The sequence below is a fragment of the Emydura macquarii genome, unplaced genomic scaffold (genome assembly GCF_026122565.2).
Source record: "Emydura macquarii macquarii isolate MOO-44397 ecotype Brisbane River unplaced genomic scaffold, CSIRO-AGI_Emac_v2 contig_320, whole genome shotgun sequence".
In the NCBI taxonomy this organism is placed as follows: domain Eukaryota; kingdom Metazoa; phylum Chordata; order Testudines; family Chelidae; genus Emydura; species Emydura macquarii.
Window position 1 is genome coordinate 909,202 of NW_027130457.1, and position 14,233 is coordinate 923,434.

General features: G+C 38.5%; 1 long non-coding RNA gene across 2 annotated transcripts in view; it reads right to left on the bottom strand.

Annotated features, from left to right (window-relative positions):
* LOC137167505 (uncharacterized) overlaps positions 1-13,076 on the bottom strand; it is a 29,419-nt gene extending 16,343 nt beyond the window's left edge. The window contains exons 1-3 of one of the 2 annotated variants that reach the window (XR_010924126.1): positions 12,952-13,076; positions 11,842-11,902; positions 585-829 (exon numbers count right to left, since the gene is read on the bottom strand). This is a non-coding gene — a long non-coding RNA (uncharacterized lncRNA). The remainder of the gene's footprint in view (positions 1-584; positions 830-11,841; positions 11,903-12,951) is intronic. The other variant, XR_010924125.1, reaches the window with a different exon arrangement.
* Between the last annotated feature and the right edge of the window lie 1,157 nt (positions 13,077-14,233).

The window sequence follows — 14,233 nt, forward strand, 5'->3', positions numbered from 1 at the left end:
GGACCAGATGACCCAGTATAGATGGTCTATTTTTCATGTAATCTCTCATTTTTATAGTTCAGTCATAATTGAGGTGGTTTGGAGTAATATAACTATATAGTCATATACAGAAAAGTTAAGAAAAAACATGCTGCATTGTGGCACTTAATACTTTGTCAGCAATATTAAACAAACAATCCTGGCATGTGCCACACAAGGTCCCTTTTGTACTAATCCAGCAGCACAAAGGATTAAAGCTACCTTGAATCAAGAAAATACTATTTTGATGGTAAAATCTTCAGGGTAGGGACTCTCCAAATTCTGTATTTGTATGCTACCTACGACAATCTTTGTTAGGGTCATTATGTAGTACAGCAATACAAATATATAAAAGTAGTATACAGGAATACTTGGCAGATGGGGTTTGGAAAAGACAAAGTCTAAGATTCCCCTCTTTAGAACCTTTATGCCCCAACTCCTCCCTTTTTGTGACCTGGATGATCTTCCACCTGCAATCAGAACAGGGAAGCTTCTCCCTCAAAACCCCAGCCTAGCCCTTGCCCCTACTCCCTTACTTCAGAGAGTAGTAGTTCTTTCATCCTCACCCATTATTGGAGCTGTTGTCACAACCAGAGTTTTCTCCCTCTTCCTCTCCTAATGCCATCCAATCAGACAGAAGGGGAATTACTGTGCTGCAAGTTCTGAACAGGCATCCATCAGTTGGTCTCTGTGGTTACAACTGCTTTCTGTTCTTTTCAAATGGAGAACTAATAGTTCAATAGATCCAGTTTTAATTCCACAATCTGTTTGCCAAATGAAGTCAGCTGGAACATTTGTCATGAAATTTCCTCTAGGGTTGGTAGACAGAAAACAGAAATCTACTGGTAAACCACAGTAGTTGTAATAGCTCTTTACAAGCCCTAAATTAGATACATTTGTCAGGATGTACTCTTCTGATGATGTACCTAAACAAGAAATGGGTAGCTGTCCCTTAGACATTCAAAGTAATATGCACAATATTTCTAACTTGGGAAGGGGAAGGATGCTGCATAATGGCTTTCTTAGCTGCAACAGAGCTGCTAACTGGCAAAAATAAAATGCTTGTGGAAAGCAGGTATCATTCTGATCACGGATAGAACACCAATGCAAAGAGCAAAATATTGCCCAGCTGTAAATAGTGTTTTTAATGGGACTAGGACTGTATTTATGTGGTTCTTCAGAAGAATGTAATGTAATCATGAATCATTAGGTAGTCTCGTTTTGAATTTGTCAACCTGATAGAATGATTACTCCCAAATATTAAAATACGTAATACCAGGTCATGGACAGTCATGAGACATTGATTGCACTGTTAAGCTTTAGAACAAGTTATATGAACATACTACAATCAGTGTGAGTGCGCCATGTTAGACTTCAGTGCTTTAATTTAAGTTTATTTTCTTCAGCACTGTAGTCTACTGCTAGCCTTTGAACAAAATTTATACACGGTTAACATTTAACCATTTCTGAGTGCTGTATTATATTAGCATAAAAATTCAGTATATCATTATAAAAAGCAATACAATAGATTACAAGCGAGTTTCAACCACAGAGCTCTTAAAGCCTTTATCAGTACAGTGAACGTATGTGTTAATGACTTCAGTACAGTTCCTAGAATTCTTGCTCTAACTAGTAGTTTCTAACTAAGAGAGAAAAAGTAAAATAAAGCCTCTAAGAGCGCTCTTGAATTCCATCTTCTGAAGAGTCTTTATGAATGCTCTATTTAATTTATAGTGTTCATATGATGTGATATTAAGTACTATACTTTCTGTACTATATGAGGAAAATAATTTGTTGCATCTGCTGCAATCAATGCAAAGCATTCAAGATAACTTTTTAAAAAAAAATCCATTTAAGCTCATCTTCAAATTCACTACTATATCCATGCCACATTATTCAGTGAGATTGCACATGATGTTTTTTGTTTTGGATCTATAATTAGCAATGCTGAATCAATTGTACTATTTCCTGAGCTTTGTCATTTTCACCCAAACTGAATCTGATGTTCAGCTTAAAATAAGGAATAGCATAAATGATTTTTAAAATAATTTTTCTGATCGTCTGTAAAAACTAACACTGCATGAAAATGTTTTCATTGAGTAAGGGAATACTTACAGACAAGGCTTGAACTTATGCCCCATCTATCTGGCACAGACCCAGCTGTGCAAACTGATCCTAGAGATGCTTAATGCAAGGTTGAGATTTATCTGCTGATACAGAAGCTTCCTTGCATTCAAACACAACACCTGCTGTATAATCCTGTCACTTCTGGTAACCATTTCATTTTATTTCTGGTTTATAGAACATATGGCATAGAATAAAGGCGATATTTTCCTGAACTAAATGTATTCTTACATAAAAAGACAGACATTAAACAGTAGGACCATGGTGAATGGGACCAGTCATCTCCACAGGTGAAGAAGTAGGTGGCCTGAAGATGTTTGTGCTAATCTGCCCCGGAAGATAGAAGGCTGGATCCTCAAATAACGTGTATCAGCAAACTCACAGTGAAGTCAATGGAGCTATGCCTATTCAACACTAGCTAGTGATCTGGTCCACTGGAACGTTCAAAGAAAAGGAAGTTTTCTAAAGCCAGAGGCTGAACAATTATTAAAGAAAGGAAGCTAATAGTAGATGTCCATAGCTAATCAAGCAAAACCAGGGTGATTGTGGGCAAAAAGTAATTTGAATGGGGACATCCAGGAGTACTTCTCAGCAAACTCTGAATTACAAAGTAAACACTTCTAATATGAAATACATTGTAAGAACAAGATTTTAGCAGATATGGGATGTCTAGCAGTCAGTGGGAAATTATATTCTGTTAAAGGAATACTGTTAAATTAAATATCAGGGATTTTTTTTAAATTTCTATTTTCAAACAGCACCTGAGATTTATATTAACCAAAAAAATTACAAAACAATTATTATTCAGATGGTTTATTTTGTGGATTAGACAACATTTTGTGTATAGTCAGTTTCAGTCTCCCCCTAAAGTTAATTTAGGATTCAGTTATGCAAACACACACTTAAGTACCTAACTAGTCCTGTTGATGTCAATGGGACTACAACTTATATAAAGTCACGCATGTGCATGAGTGTTTGCAAAATCAGATAGTTAGTTTTCCCAGGTTATGCAAGTTTTTCTAAGCAGCAATCAGAAACAAAACATATTTTTATAGTCTCTATGAAATATGTAATGTCCCTTTCTACAATGTGAGACTCTGTCTAGAACAACTACTATGGGCTACCAGGAATTTGGGAAGAACAAAAGGAAACAAAATAGTTGGTTCTGATGAAGCCAATGATTGGTCACTTTAACTAGGGAGTTCAAGCAGAGGGAAAGTCATTGGTTCAAACTGTTAAATAAACAGGAGTAAAAAGTGAGTCCCTCCCCACACACATACACACACACACACACACCCACAGCCCTTCCTTGCAACTAAAAAAGATGATTGAACCATTTTTAATACTTTTTAAAAGAAGTTTTAATCTTGGGGCAGATATCAAATTAGAAAAATTTCAACTGAACACTGAATATTTCAGAAAGTAACTAAAAACAAAAGCTTGGAATAGAATCACTTCCTTAAACTTAATTACAGTAGTCACTGCCACTCCAGCCATGATCAACAAGTGTTCTTTGTATAGAGAAACTTTATTAAAAATGGAATTTACTGGAACATCAATATTACATATGCTGAGAGTGATGTGAAAGGCACTGCATGCTACTTAAATGGACCTTAATTGAGATTGTGTGTACTGTACAGCAAATATGAAAAACAAATATTCTAAAATAACTACTGCCACTTCATTATTACAACTGAAACTGGCTTCTTGTTGTAAGAAACATTTTCCAACACCAGCACGACCACATTTCTCCCAAAGGATACTAATTGCTCTGAAACGGCATATCTGTGGGTACTATAAACTGGGTAGGATGATACTGAAGGCATTTATCAGATTAAAAAGTACTAATTTATGGCTGCTATACATCGTATGAGTATGCCTAGATGAGAACTCTCACAATGCCTTCATGGGTACAGTTAAAGGTGTGTTGTCCCAGCAGTTTAATACAATTGATACTGGTGACAGTTGTTTGGGAAGGACTGGTGTGCTGTTATCTTTTTAGCATTATTTCAGTTGGAGCTGTCTCAGGCCAGTAGGGGAAACTGAATGCGGCCATGCAGGATCTTAAATAGCTGTGAATATTGCTTTTAGGTTACTGTACTACTTTTAGATGAAGGGGACACCCAAGTCACAAGTTGTAAATAAGTTGCACAATATAGATAATTACTACATAATTTCTAAAGCAAACACAGGAACAACTGGAATATACATAGTAAATAAAGTGGGAGGAAGGCATCTGAACACACTTTTGACACGTCTTGATAATGTTCACTGAGAAAGTTTGATAGCAGCTGATGAAGTATAAGCGCAGAACTTGCATTTAACAAGACAACTCAGGAATCACAGGGTAAGTGTTTCATGTGATGATGTGATGTTTTCTTAAAGAATCAATTAAATGATTTGATTAATTTTGGAATTGTTAAAATAGGATGTCAGTTCAGCATTCCTTCCACCTAGAAACAACGTATCCCAGAAGAAATCTAAACAGTTCTGAGAAATTAGATTTACGCATCTGCATGATTGATTTTTGTGCAAGAACAAAAACAAATCCCATCTGAACTAAAAGTAAAGGCCCCTAATGAACACCATGCCTGAAATATGGCTATGTTAGACTCCAGTAATTTTGAGAAACAAAACAAGGGTAATTTTAAGAATAGGACAAATATTTTGCTACTTGGTCTATCAGTCATAATAAGGGTTATATACAGTTCTGGAAGCTCCATATCTACCTCTAAGTGCATGGGAAAACAAGCAGAGTAGGGTGAAGGAGGAACTGTAAGCAGCATGTTCTCCTGGAGAAACAACTGTTACTTATCCTATGGTAACTGGGTTCTTGAAGATATTATAATCACTATGGATCCCACTGTAGGTGGGCAGGTGTCTCATTCATGTGAACCCCCCTTTAAAAAAAAAAAAAAAAAAAAAAAAAAGGGAGTAGTGTATCAGTGCAGCACAAGCAACCTGTGCCTTTGTCATGCTCCCACACAGAAAGCCTGTGTTTTAAGGACTCCAAAAGCAGGGAACAAAGAGCAGGTCATGGGATATCCACTGACTATTACATCTCAAAGAACTAGTTACAGTAGGGTAAATAACCATTCATTCTTCAAGTATGTCTCGGTGTGGTTACCCTGGATTCCAGTCTAAGTGAGTGGCAAACAGTACCCTCTTTGGAGGATGGGAATGAAGAGTTTCAGTAGCATTAGTCAAACAACAATTGAAGTACCACTCTCCTGAACTTGGCATCATTTCTGGCTGATACATCAAGGGTTTAATGTTTGTCAGGTGGGTTGATTGCCCCACATTGCAGATCTTGTAGATCTTAGATATTGACATGTTTCTTAAGCAGGTTGGCAGTGCTGCCTGTGCTTTGCCATTCACAGGAAAAGGTTTGCCATGTTCATGGCAGCAAGTGGAAATACACGCTGTGACCCATTTTACAGATTCTCTGACACAAAATGGCTTGGCCTTTTGATAGTCTGGATATGGTAACAAAGAGATGAGGAGACAGTCTCTAGGTATGTCTACACAAACAAGAAAAACCCACGCTGGCCTGTGCCAGATGACTTGGGATCAGGCTGTTTCTTTGCGGTGTAGAATTCCAGGTTCAGGCTAGGACTCTGAGGGATACGTAGACATACCCTAAAATGCTTTGCCCTGTTAATTTAACAGAGCAAGGCTCTGGAAATGTCCAAAATATGTAGCTTCTCTCCCAGTGTTATGTGTGGATTCAGGCAGAAGACTGGTAGGTTGATTGATTGATTGAAGTTAAATTCCAACACCACCTTAGGAGATGACTTTAGGGTCTTGCCTCAGCACATCCTTGTCCCTGTGAAAAGTTGTGGAGGTCAGTTCATGAGGCCTTAGAGTTCACTGACCATCTACTCTGAAGAAACAGATTCCAGAAAAAAAAAAATCTGGAGATTCAGACGATTTACTGATCAAAATGACAACATCTCAAAAGGAAGCTCCATGAGCTTTAGGAGAACCATACTGAAGTCCCAAATGGGAGTCAGGTATCTAGCATTTGAGCAAGTATGCAGGAAGCCCTTGAGGAACTTGGTCAGAGTCTGGTGGGAGAAGAATCAGGACAATTGTGCTGCTTGCCAATACTGCTACTAGCTGGACCTTGAAAGAACTAAATGCCAATAAAGTATGTTTCAAGTGCAGCATAGAGTTTAGGACTGTTGGTATTGGGGCCTCTCTACTTACTCCAGATTGTACTGAACTACCCATATGGGGAACCTTTTGCATTTTGAGGAGTACATCTTCATAGTAGATGGTCTTCTGCTCTACATGAGAATGTCAAACTTCTTGGGAGCAGTTTCTTCTGCCAGTAGTGCTCAACCAACCAAACATCCATAACTTCAAATGTAATGACTGTGGGACTGGGTGCATAATCTGACCATGATCCTGTGTTATTGTGTATGGGAACACTTGGAGAAGGATCTGAGGTCAACTGGACATTTACAATAAAGTCCCATAGTCAGAATTGCCTCAGCCAGTAAGGAACCATCAGGATCAGAATGGCCTTGTCCTGTCTGAAGTTTGGGTGTTTGGTGTTACCCCTGTGCTGAACATGTATACAGAGGTAGTCCCCAGTTGATGGAATATTGGATCTATGCTGGGACAGTGCAACCACTCACAGTTGGTTACAGCATATCCACTTTAGAAGTCCACCTGGTTGTTGCTGGATCCTAGGAGATGCACACCCAAAGGAGTTACCCCATAGGAATGAGTCCATATTCCTAGCCTGATGACTTCCTGGCAAAGGGGATAGTTTATGTAACTCATTGAGAATTGGTTGTTCTTCAAGATCTGCATGTTCAAGATGTAGGCATTTTTCCCTATCTGGTGTTGGTGGTCTGGCCAGGGATGTCCTGGGGGACTGAAACCTCTTCTATTCCTTGGAATGGGATGGAGATCAGATCCTGGAACTCTGCAAAGGCAGACCTCAGTTAACCCAACTGGAATACCATATGAATACAGCCAGTTTGTCTGATATTGGCCTGTCTAAAGTCATTCCTGGTGCTGTTGCGGCTGAGCCCTGTACAGATAGCTCCTGCTCTTTCCAGTCTCACCCATGGATCTCAGATGAGAGGGTTCTCTACACAAAGGAAACAAGAATGTGTAACCCGGGATGGACAAGAGCAGTAAATTTCCTCTAGAGGCAACACAAATACCGGTAACTGTCTCATTACCATAGTCATTCTAGAGTCTTCCAGGGACACATCCAGTGATATCAGAGACTGCACTGGTGGAGTCAATGTTGGGGAAGTCTCTCTAGGAGTTATGATGGAAGGCAGCTCCTTGTCATTAGCCCTCAATTCCATTTGGCTTTCTCCCTAGAGTCCTTGTATAGTCTTTCCTGATGGGTAGACATTGAACTTTGTCTCAAGCCTCTTGATCCTCCAGGCAGATCTCTCAGTGCCAGACTTTGGTACTGGAGATATTGGTGCTGGCTGTAGTACCAATGGTGTCTGCTTTGGCACTGTGCCTTTGTTCAGTGCTGAAGTCTTTGACACGTTGGTGTTGGTCATTGCTTGCCTGTTGGATGGAGCACTCACAGATGTTCTTGTGTCTGGCATCTGGTGGACTCTGTTGCCCATCTCGTTCGTGTCTGAAGATATCTTCACTGATTTTTCTAGCAAGTGAAGCACCAGTCAAGAATCCCACAACTTCCAAGTCCACAAGGAGAATGATGAGTAAGTATATAGAGCATCTATCTGGTATATGACACTTGTCTAAGCAAAAGAGGCATTTGTGACATTGTCTTCCTTTCAGGGATTAGCCCATAGTCTTCCATAGGAAAGTACCCTGTACTGGAGTGATGTACAGATGTTGACCATCAGAAATCAGTCCAGACAAGCCAAGTTCAATCACTGCAGATTTCTACAAGTGAAGAAGAGTTTTGCAGTATTCTGAAAAGTTTTAGCTGCAGCTAAAGAGTAGCAGGTCAGACACCCACTACATTGTATCTCACTGCGAGAGGAAACTGAGGGAGGATCATAGCTGTTGTGCCCTTGATGCCCTCATATAGCAGCATGAGTAGACAAAGGGCACATAGGTGGCCCTGAGGGATGTTGCTATTCAAAAAACTCCGATGCATCTACAGTGAGATTCTCCACACTGACACATACTTGAAGACGTTAATATTGATTGTGGAAATGCTAACTCCAAATGCTTTCTCTGATTCCTACATAGGGAACAGGGAGAATGCAAATGGAGTACGACAGGCAGTAAGAACCAAGACTAGCAGCTTAGCTATATTGCCATGGCTGAAGGAGAAGGGGCTGGAGATGAGTGCAGAAGTAGAGTAGCATTACACAATTGTCCAGGGATCCATAGAGTTGGGAATCCAGATTTCCAAGGAACTCTGGCCTACTATTCATTTTCTGGGTTTGACCCGTTGAACCAAGAAGAAAAAAGTGCAGATTCTATAAAGGCTTGTATTAATATGTCTCTTTTAGAAAGCTTTTGTGGAGACCTCGATTATGAATCATGTGGCTAAAAACTAATCAGTTGACACAAAAACCCACACAATACTGTAATGTGGAAGCACAAAAATAATCATAATGTGGAAGTTGAATTAGATAAGACAGGACTCAGTCCAACAGACAGGCAAACTTGTTCCACTTAAGTTTTGAATTTATTCAAGCATAGTGTGTTTGGATAGTTCAGTTTAAACATTATTGGGTTTTTGGTCTGCTTCAAGAGTTGCTAAGACAAAAAGTGTTTAATCTATTTATATTTATAAGGTGCCTATCACCTGGATATCTATGCAACTAAATGCTAAGAGGGAGAGAAAAAAAATGGAACAAAAATTGGGTAAAAAGGTAGCAGATGGTGGAAAGATTCTCTGAAGAAAAATAGACAGACCACCTGACATGTGCCAGCCTGGTTGCTGTGGAAGACAGCCTTTACCTAGAATAAAAAATAAGCTAAGTTATCTAATAAGGGAGAAAAATATAGGCTTAAAATACAGAAAAAGGAAAGAGGTTGCAGCTATGAACTAGTTTTGCACCCTAAAGCAGTGGTACTCAAACTCCATAAGGTTCCCTAACCCTTGCTCAACATGAAGAAGAATTGCATCTTTTAAGGCTAACATTTTAAAGAAATTAACTCTGGTTTCCATTATCCACAACAATACCAAATTTCTCCTTATGAAATCCAGATCACCTAAAATTTCATCCAAAATGAAGCACTTTGAACTGATTGTCACAGCCGCAGACAATGTCAACCGACAAAATTGTTTCTGGATAATGTTCTTTATTCCTTAAATAAATTGTATACACTTATCTCAGTCTACCAATTACTTGCTCTTTTCCCCTAATTGTGTTATGGAATCATTCCAGGAGCAATTCTAGTAAAGAAAAAAATAGCAGCAAAAGGTATTAGATAGAAAAACATTGATGTCTCATGAATAAATGTTAATATTCATTGAAGATCAATATCACTTTTAATATAACTCTAAAGAAACAGTTATACCTGCCCGTAGGAATTTAAATGTCTGTTGTTGAAATATTATTTGGTCTGTTGATTAATTTATTATTAGTTTACCACAAGCATTATGTATAATTGGGATTTCCCTAGTGTCTCCACTGTGAATATTAAGAGTTCAATATAGCCCTTTGTGGGTTGTGTTTTCTACAGAGATAAATCTCTCTTTCGTAGGTTTATTTAAATACTATCAGCATTCTGCTCAGAATATAACAAAACAGTTGAGTTACTGAAATATTTTGCTACCATTTCAGGCTGAGATCTTCCTTCCTATTTCTTCTTAAAGCGCATGATTCCACATTTAGTAACACTCCAAAGATTTACCCCATTAATAAAACTTTGGGGTTAATGTGTACTTCTAAATAAGGCATGCAAACCAAGGATCTCTAGTTAAGATTCAGAGGCTGTATCAAGAGCATTTATTATTATTGTGAACTATTGATGTGTGCCTCCAGCTGCTGCTTTTGCTTTCACTGTCAGTGAAACACTGGTATCTAATGAAGCATTATAATTATAAAGCATTTTGGTATTCTTTTCCTCAAATTTTGGCTTGTAAAGTATTGGTGATCAGTCAAGTGCAAAGCATATATTATTATTAGTGTTAAAAAGATTTCAAGTTAATTTCACAACTTTTTTTTTTTAAGGTTAGAACAACTAAAACAATGTAATGTGTCTACAAAATGTTAGTGAAGACAACAGGATAATTGTATCCTAAATACTTAACAGTACGAAGTCTTCAAAGATAACACTGCATTATTTTAAAATCAGCTCACATTTATAAGGTTATCTTCCCCAACCTACAGACAACCTGCAACAATGAAGAAGAGGTGGGACCTCCCAGCATGCTCTCCCCCACATTAATAGTATTTGAGTGCTATCTTCAGTAATAACATTGTAAACATCAGCATTAACTATTTAACTGCTGATTGTTTTCCTGGTTGGAATGGGGAAGAGTGTGGGAGTGCAGCGAGAACAAGTCATTCTTGAAAGGAAGGAAATGCTCAAGGGAAGACCAAAGACGACAGAGAGGGAAGAGGAAAGGAAACAGAGAGAGGAGAATGGGAAGGAAAAGAAACAAGGAAGAAAAATAACCAGACTTCCTTATGGTCAGCATATTTTTTATCACTAAGATGTTGAGCACAGCAAGGCGGTACTGAACAAATATATTCCTGATAGTTCAAAATCTAGTTACAGCCTCAAAGCCAGATTTACCTCTGATCTCTGGGCAAACCTCCTGCCAACATCAGAAGGAAATCCACTGTGAAGTGAGGGGATAACGTGGTCCTAAATTTGTGTGTCGGCCACAGACCATAATTAAAAATGGGATTCAGCCCCTTCCATAGAATGAGTTTGACACCCTTGACCCAAGGTACTTATAGAGTAGTGGTCAACACATTATCTTAACCATTGTGCTATAAGATGATTGCTACATGTCACACAAAAAAATGGCAAGAAATTGCAATGGTGGACAAAATGACTACTGTGGATCATTTGTGTATCTGACTGTGGAGTTTGTAATAGGCTCCTATAGTACTTGAGCTATAAAGGCAGGGGTTCTCAACCTTTTTCCCCCCCCGAGACCTCCCGTCCACCACCCCAAATGCTATAAAAACTCCATGGTCTACTTGTGCCTTTGGCTTTCTGCCCTGGGCCCCAGCACATCTAAACACTGGCCTTACTTTCTTGTTTGTTTTGGAGGACCCCCAGAAACTAGCTCGCAATCCCACAGGGGGCCCCAGACCTCTGGTTGAGAACGGCTGCTATAAGGCACTGTATATTGGTACACTGTATATATAAAATAGTTTATGTAGCACTCAAGCCACCTTGGTGTCATGAAGGGATGCAAACATATTATAAATAAAAAATATAATTATCATTAGTTCCAGTTTTCCACCAGCTGGTGAATAAAATCAATTGGTAAGTAGTTTTAGAACTACTTGTTAAATAACTATTAGCAATGTCATTCATGGACATATAGTTCATGTTATGAATCTGGCCTTTGCATTTTATACAGAAACTGCCTCCTCCAAACACACTAGACAACCTGGGAACCACTTGGTCAGTATATTGCAGTAAGACTATGAAACATTTAGTTAAATGCAGCTATTTTCTCAGTGGATTAGCACAAAGTTATTTAGCACAGGGTTTCTGCTGTTCTAACACAATGGGAAAATTCACAATACATAGTCACCTCAAACTTACCTTTCCCCCTGTTTAGTAGTGTGAGAAGCTTTATTTCTTCATCTGATTGATTGCATTTCACCTATAACAAAAGCAAAGTCAGAAAGACTAGCTCAGCCACAGGAAGATTGTAATATTGCTATATTGAATATTATCAAAAAAGTTGGTAGTTAAAATAATCAGGTTAAATAAGAAGAAATTAGAGTCCTGACTCAGCAATTCAAAGCTCGTATGATTTGTGAGCCACAGGATTTAAATTCAACTAATAAATATAAAGCAGAAATGTTTATCCACCGGCCTACTCAGGCTATAGATACCACCTATGGAAAACTGCACGTGTTAAATTAGATCAATGCACTCCCTCTTTGTTCCCTGATTGCATTAGAAAAAATATGGAGATTTTCAAGTAAACAATAAAATACTTAAACAGAATGAAACTCTTAAGAATTCACCCCCAATCCCTGGCATACCTTCACTAATATGGCCAGAATTGCAATTTTCACACTATGGTACATTGAAACCTAATCCAAAGTGGTTTAACTAAAACAATGAGTCGCTCTAGGCGAGTATCTAGACAGACCAATGATCTGGGACTTTCACTCTACTTCACTATAAACTGTTTACTATAAGCAAGACAAACTGTGTAAGGGCCAAAGAGGACAGAATAAAAGGTTCATTCTTATCAAGACCTCCATGCATGCAAAGTAAGAAGAAAATGTGATGCAAATATTATGTATTTAATTTTGGTTTTTAGAAAAATGTTTTTGCAGTGAAGTTACATTACTAAAAAAATCTGTCAGTTTGAATTAAAGAATAAAAGCTACACAGAAACTAAGAAACTTGAACTGACTCCCATAATTTGAAACAATGCTATTGGATTAGCCTTGAGAAAGATTTATTGTTCCCTTTGTTTATTTTCTAATATGAGATATGGCATGATGAACCAAAGGGTACCACCCATTTCTCAACAGTAACTACCCCTTTTCCTCGCCAACTCTTCCCCCTCCCCCCACAAATACTGCTCTATTTTTTTTTGCTTTAAAAACTTATCTGCATCAAGCTACCCCAGAGAGCATTGGCAGGGAAAATAATCAAGTAGAAAACAGATGCTAGAGCCAAGGGTCAGGTTACCTGGAGTGAGGCAAGGTTGGGGCCAAGGCAGGGAAGAAGTAGCCACAAGAGCCATCAGACATGGACAAATGCTTTGACTCTGAGCAGCTGCAGAGCTTACAAGCTAGTGTGTTACTGACTCTTCCCACCTATAAGGCAGTATAGTCAATCAGGCAACCTACTGCAGGCCAGCTGCGCTCATTAAGTGGCCTGGAGACTGGCTCTGCTGCAGGCCCTGCTTGCTAACAGTAGGAGAATCAGGGGAAAACATTTGGCTGTAAAGATGGTTGGGATAGTCCTGATCCCAATATAATTAAGCCAAATGCATGCTGATATTTGTGGTCACTTTAATAATCTTCAGTGGTTCTCAGAAAACAAGAAGCCTAGTTAATTTTTTTTTCCACTGGTGAGAATAGAGCTGCTCTTATTGAGACTGGCTGGGGAATTGGAGCTAGATTGTCTGTTAGACCTTGCAGATTAATTATGCTTTCTCCCCCTCCATATTTGTTTGTTTTGCACTCATCCTAAACTCCCGGAACTTACACCAATAAAATTCAACATTTCTTACAAGAAAATTAAGATATGACACACTTAACAGACTATAATATTAACCAAAAACAAACAAAATAAACCTTTTATCTATCAAGAGACCTGCCATAATTCAGCCCATTAACTTGCTTCCTCTCCCAATTCTTTTTCCTCCCACTCCAAGGAAGTGCAGAACTGCAGACTATAACCATGTTAAATCAGCTGGGTTATGATGGACCTGACAGGGGTAAGGCGATATCTCATGGCTAATAATTTAAAAGTTTACAGTTTTATAACCTTAAACTCCAACAAGAAACTTGCCTTCAGCCAGTGAAGATTGCTAAGCCCCACTGTAATATTTAGTCTGTGTGATGCCCTGTTTAATAAGCAGGCAAAAGATATTGTAAAAGATATTATGGTAATCTAATCTTGAGGTGGCAAAGACATAGCTAACTCTTGTAATCAGAGCTAGTCGAAACAATTCAAAAATAGAAATTTTTCAAAGAAAAGGGAGACGTTTTTTCACAATTTTCTCCCCTATTTTTCAATCTGATACAATGGTTAGATCTGCAACAGGAAAAGGTCACTGTCTCCAGATCTGCAGATAGAAAAAAAATTCTTGGCAACAGCTATTTCCTGGAGAAGTACACACACTAATGCCATGTGTAAATTGTGAATTAATGTTGTAGTCAGAGGTGCCAATATAATACTCACCAACTCTTCTGGTTGCTTTCGCCTAAGCCAATGCCACTCTATTTTGTCAGGACTTATCTGC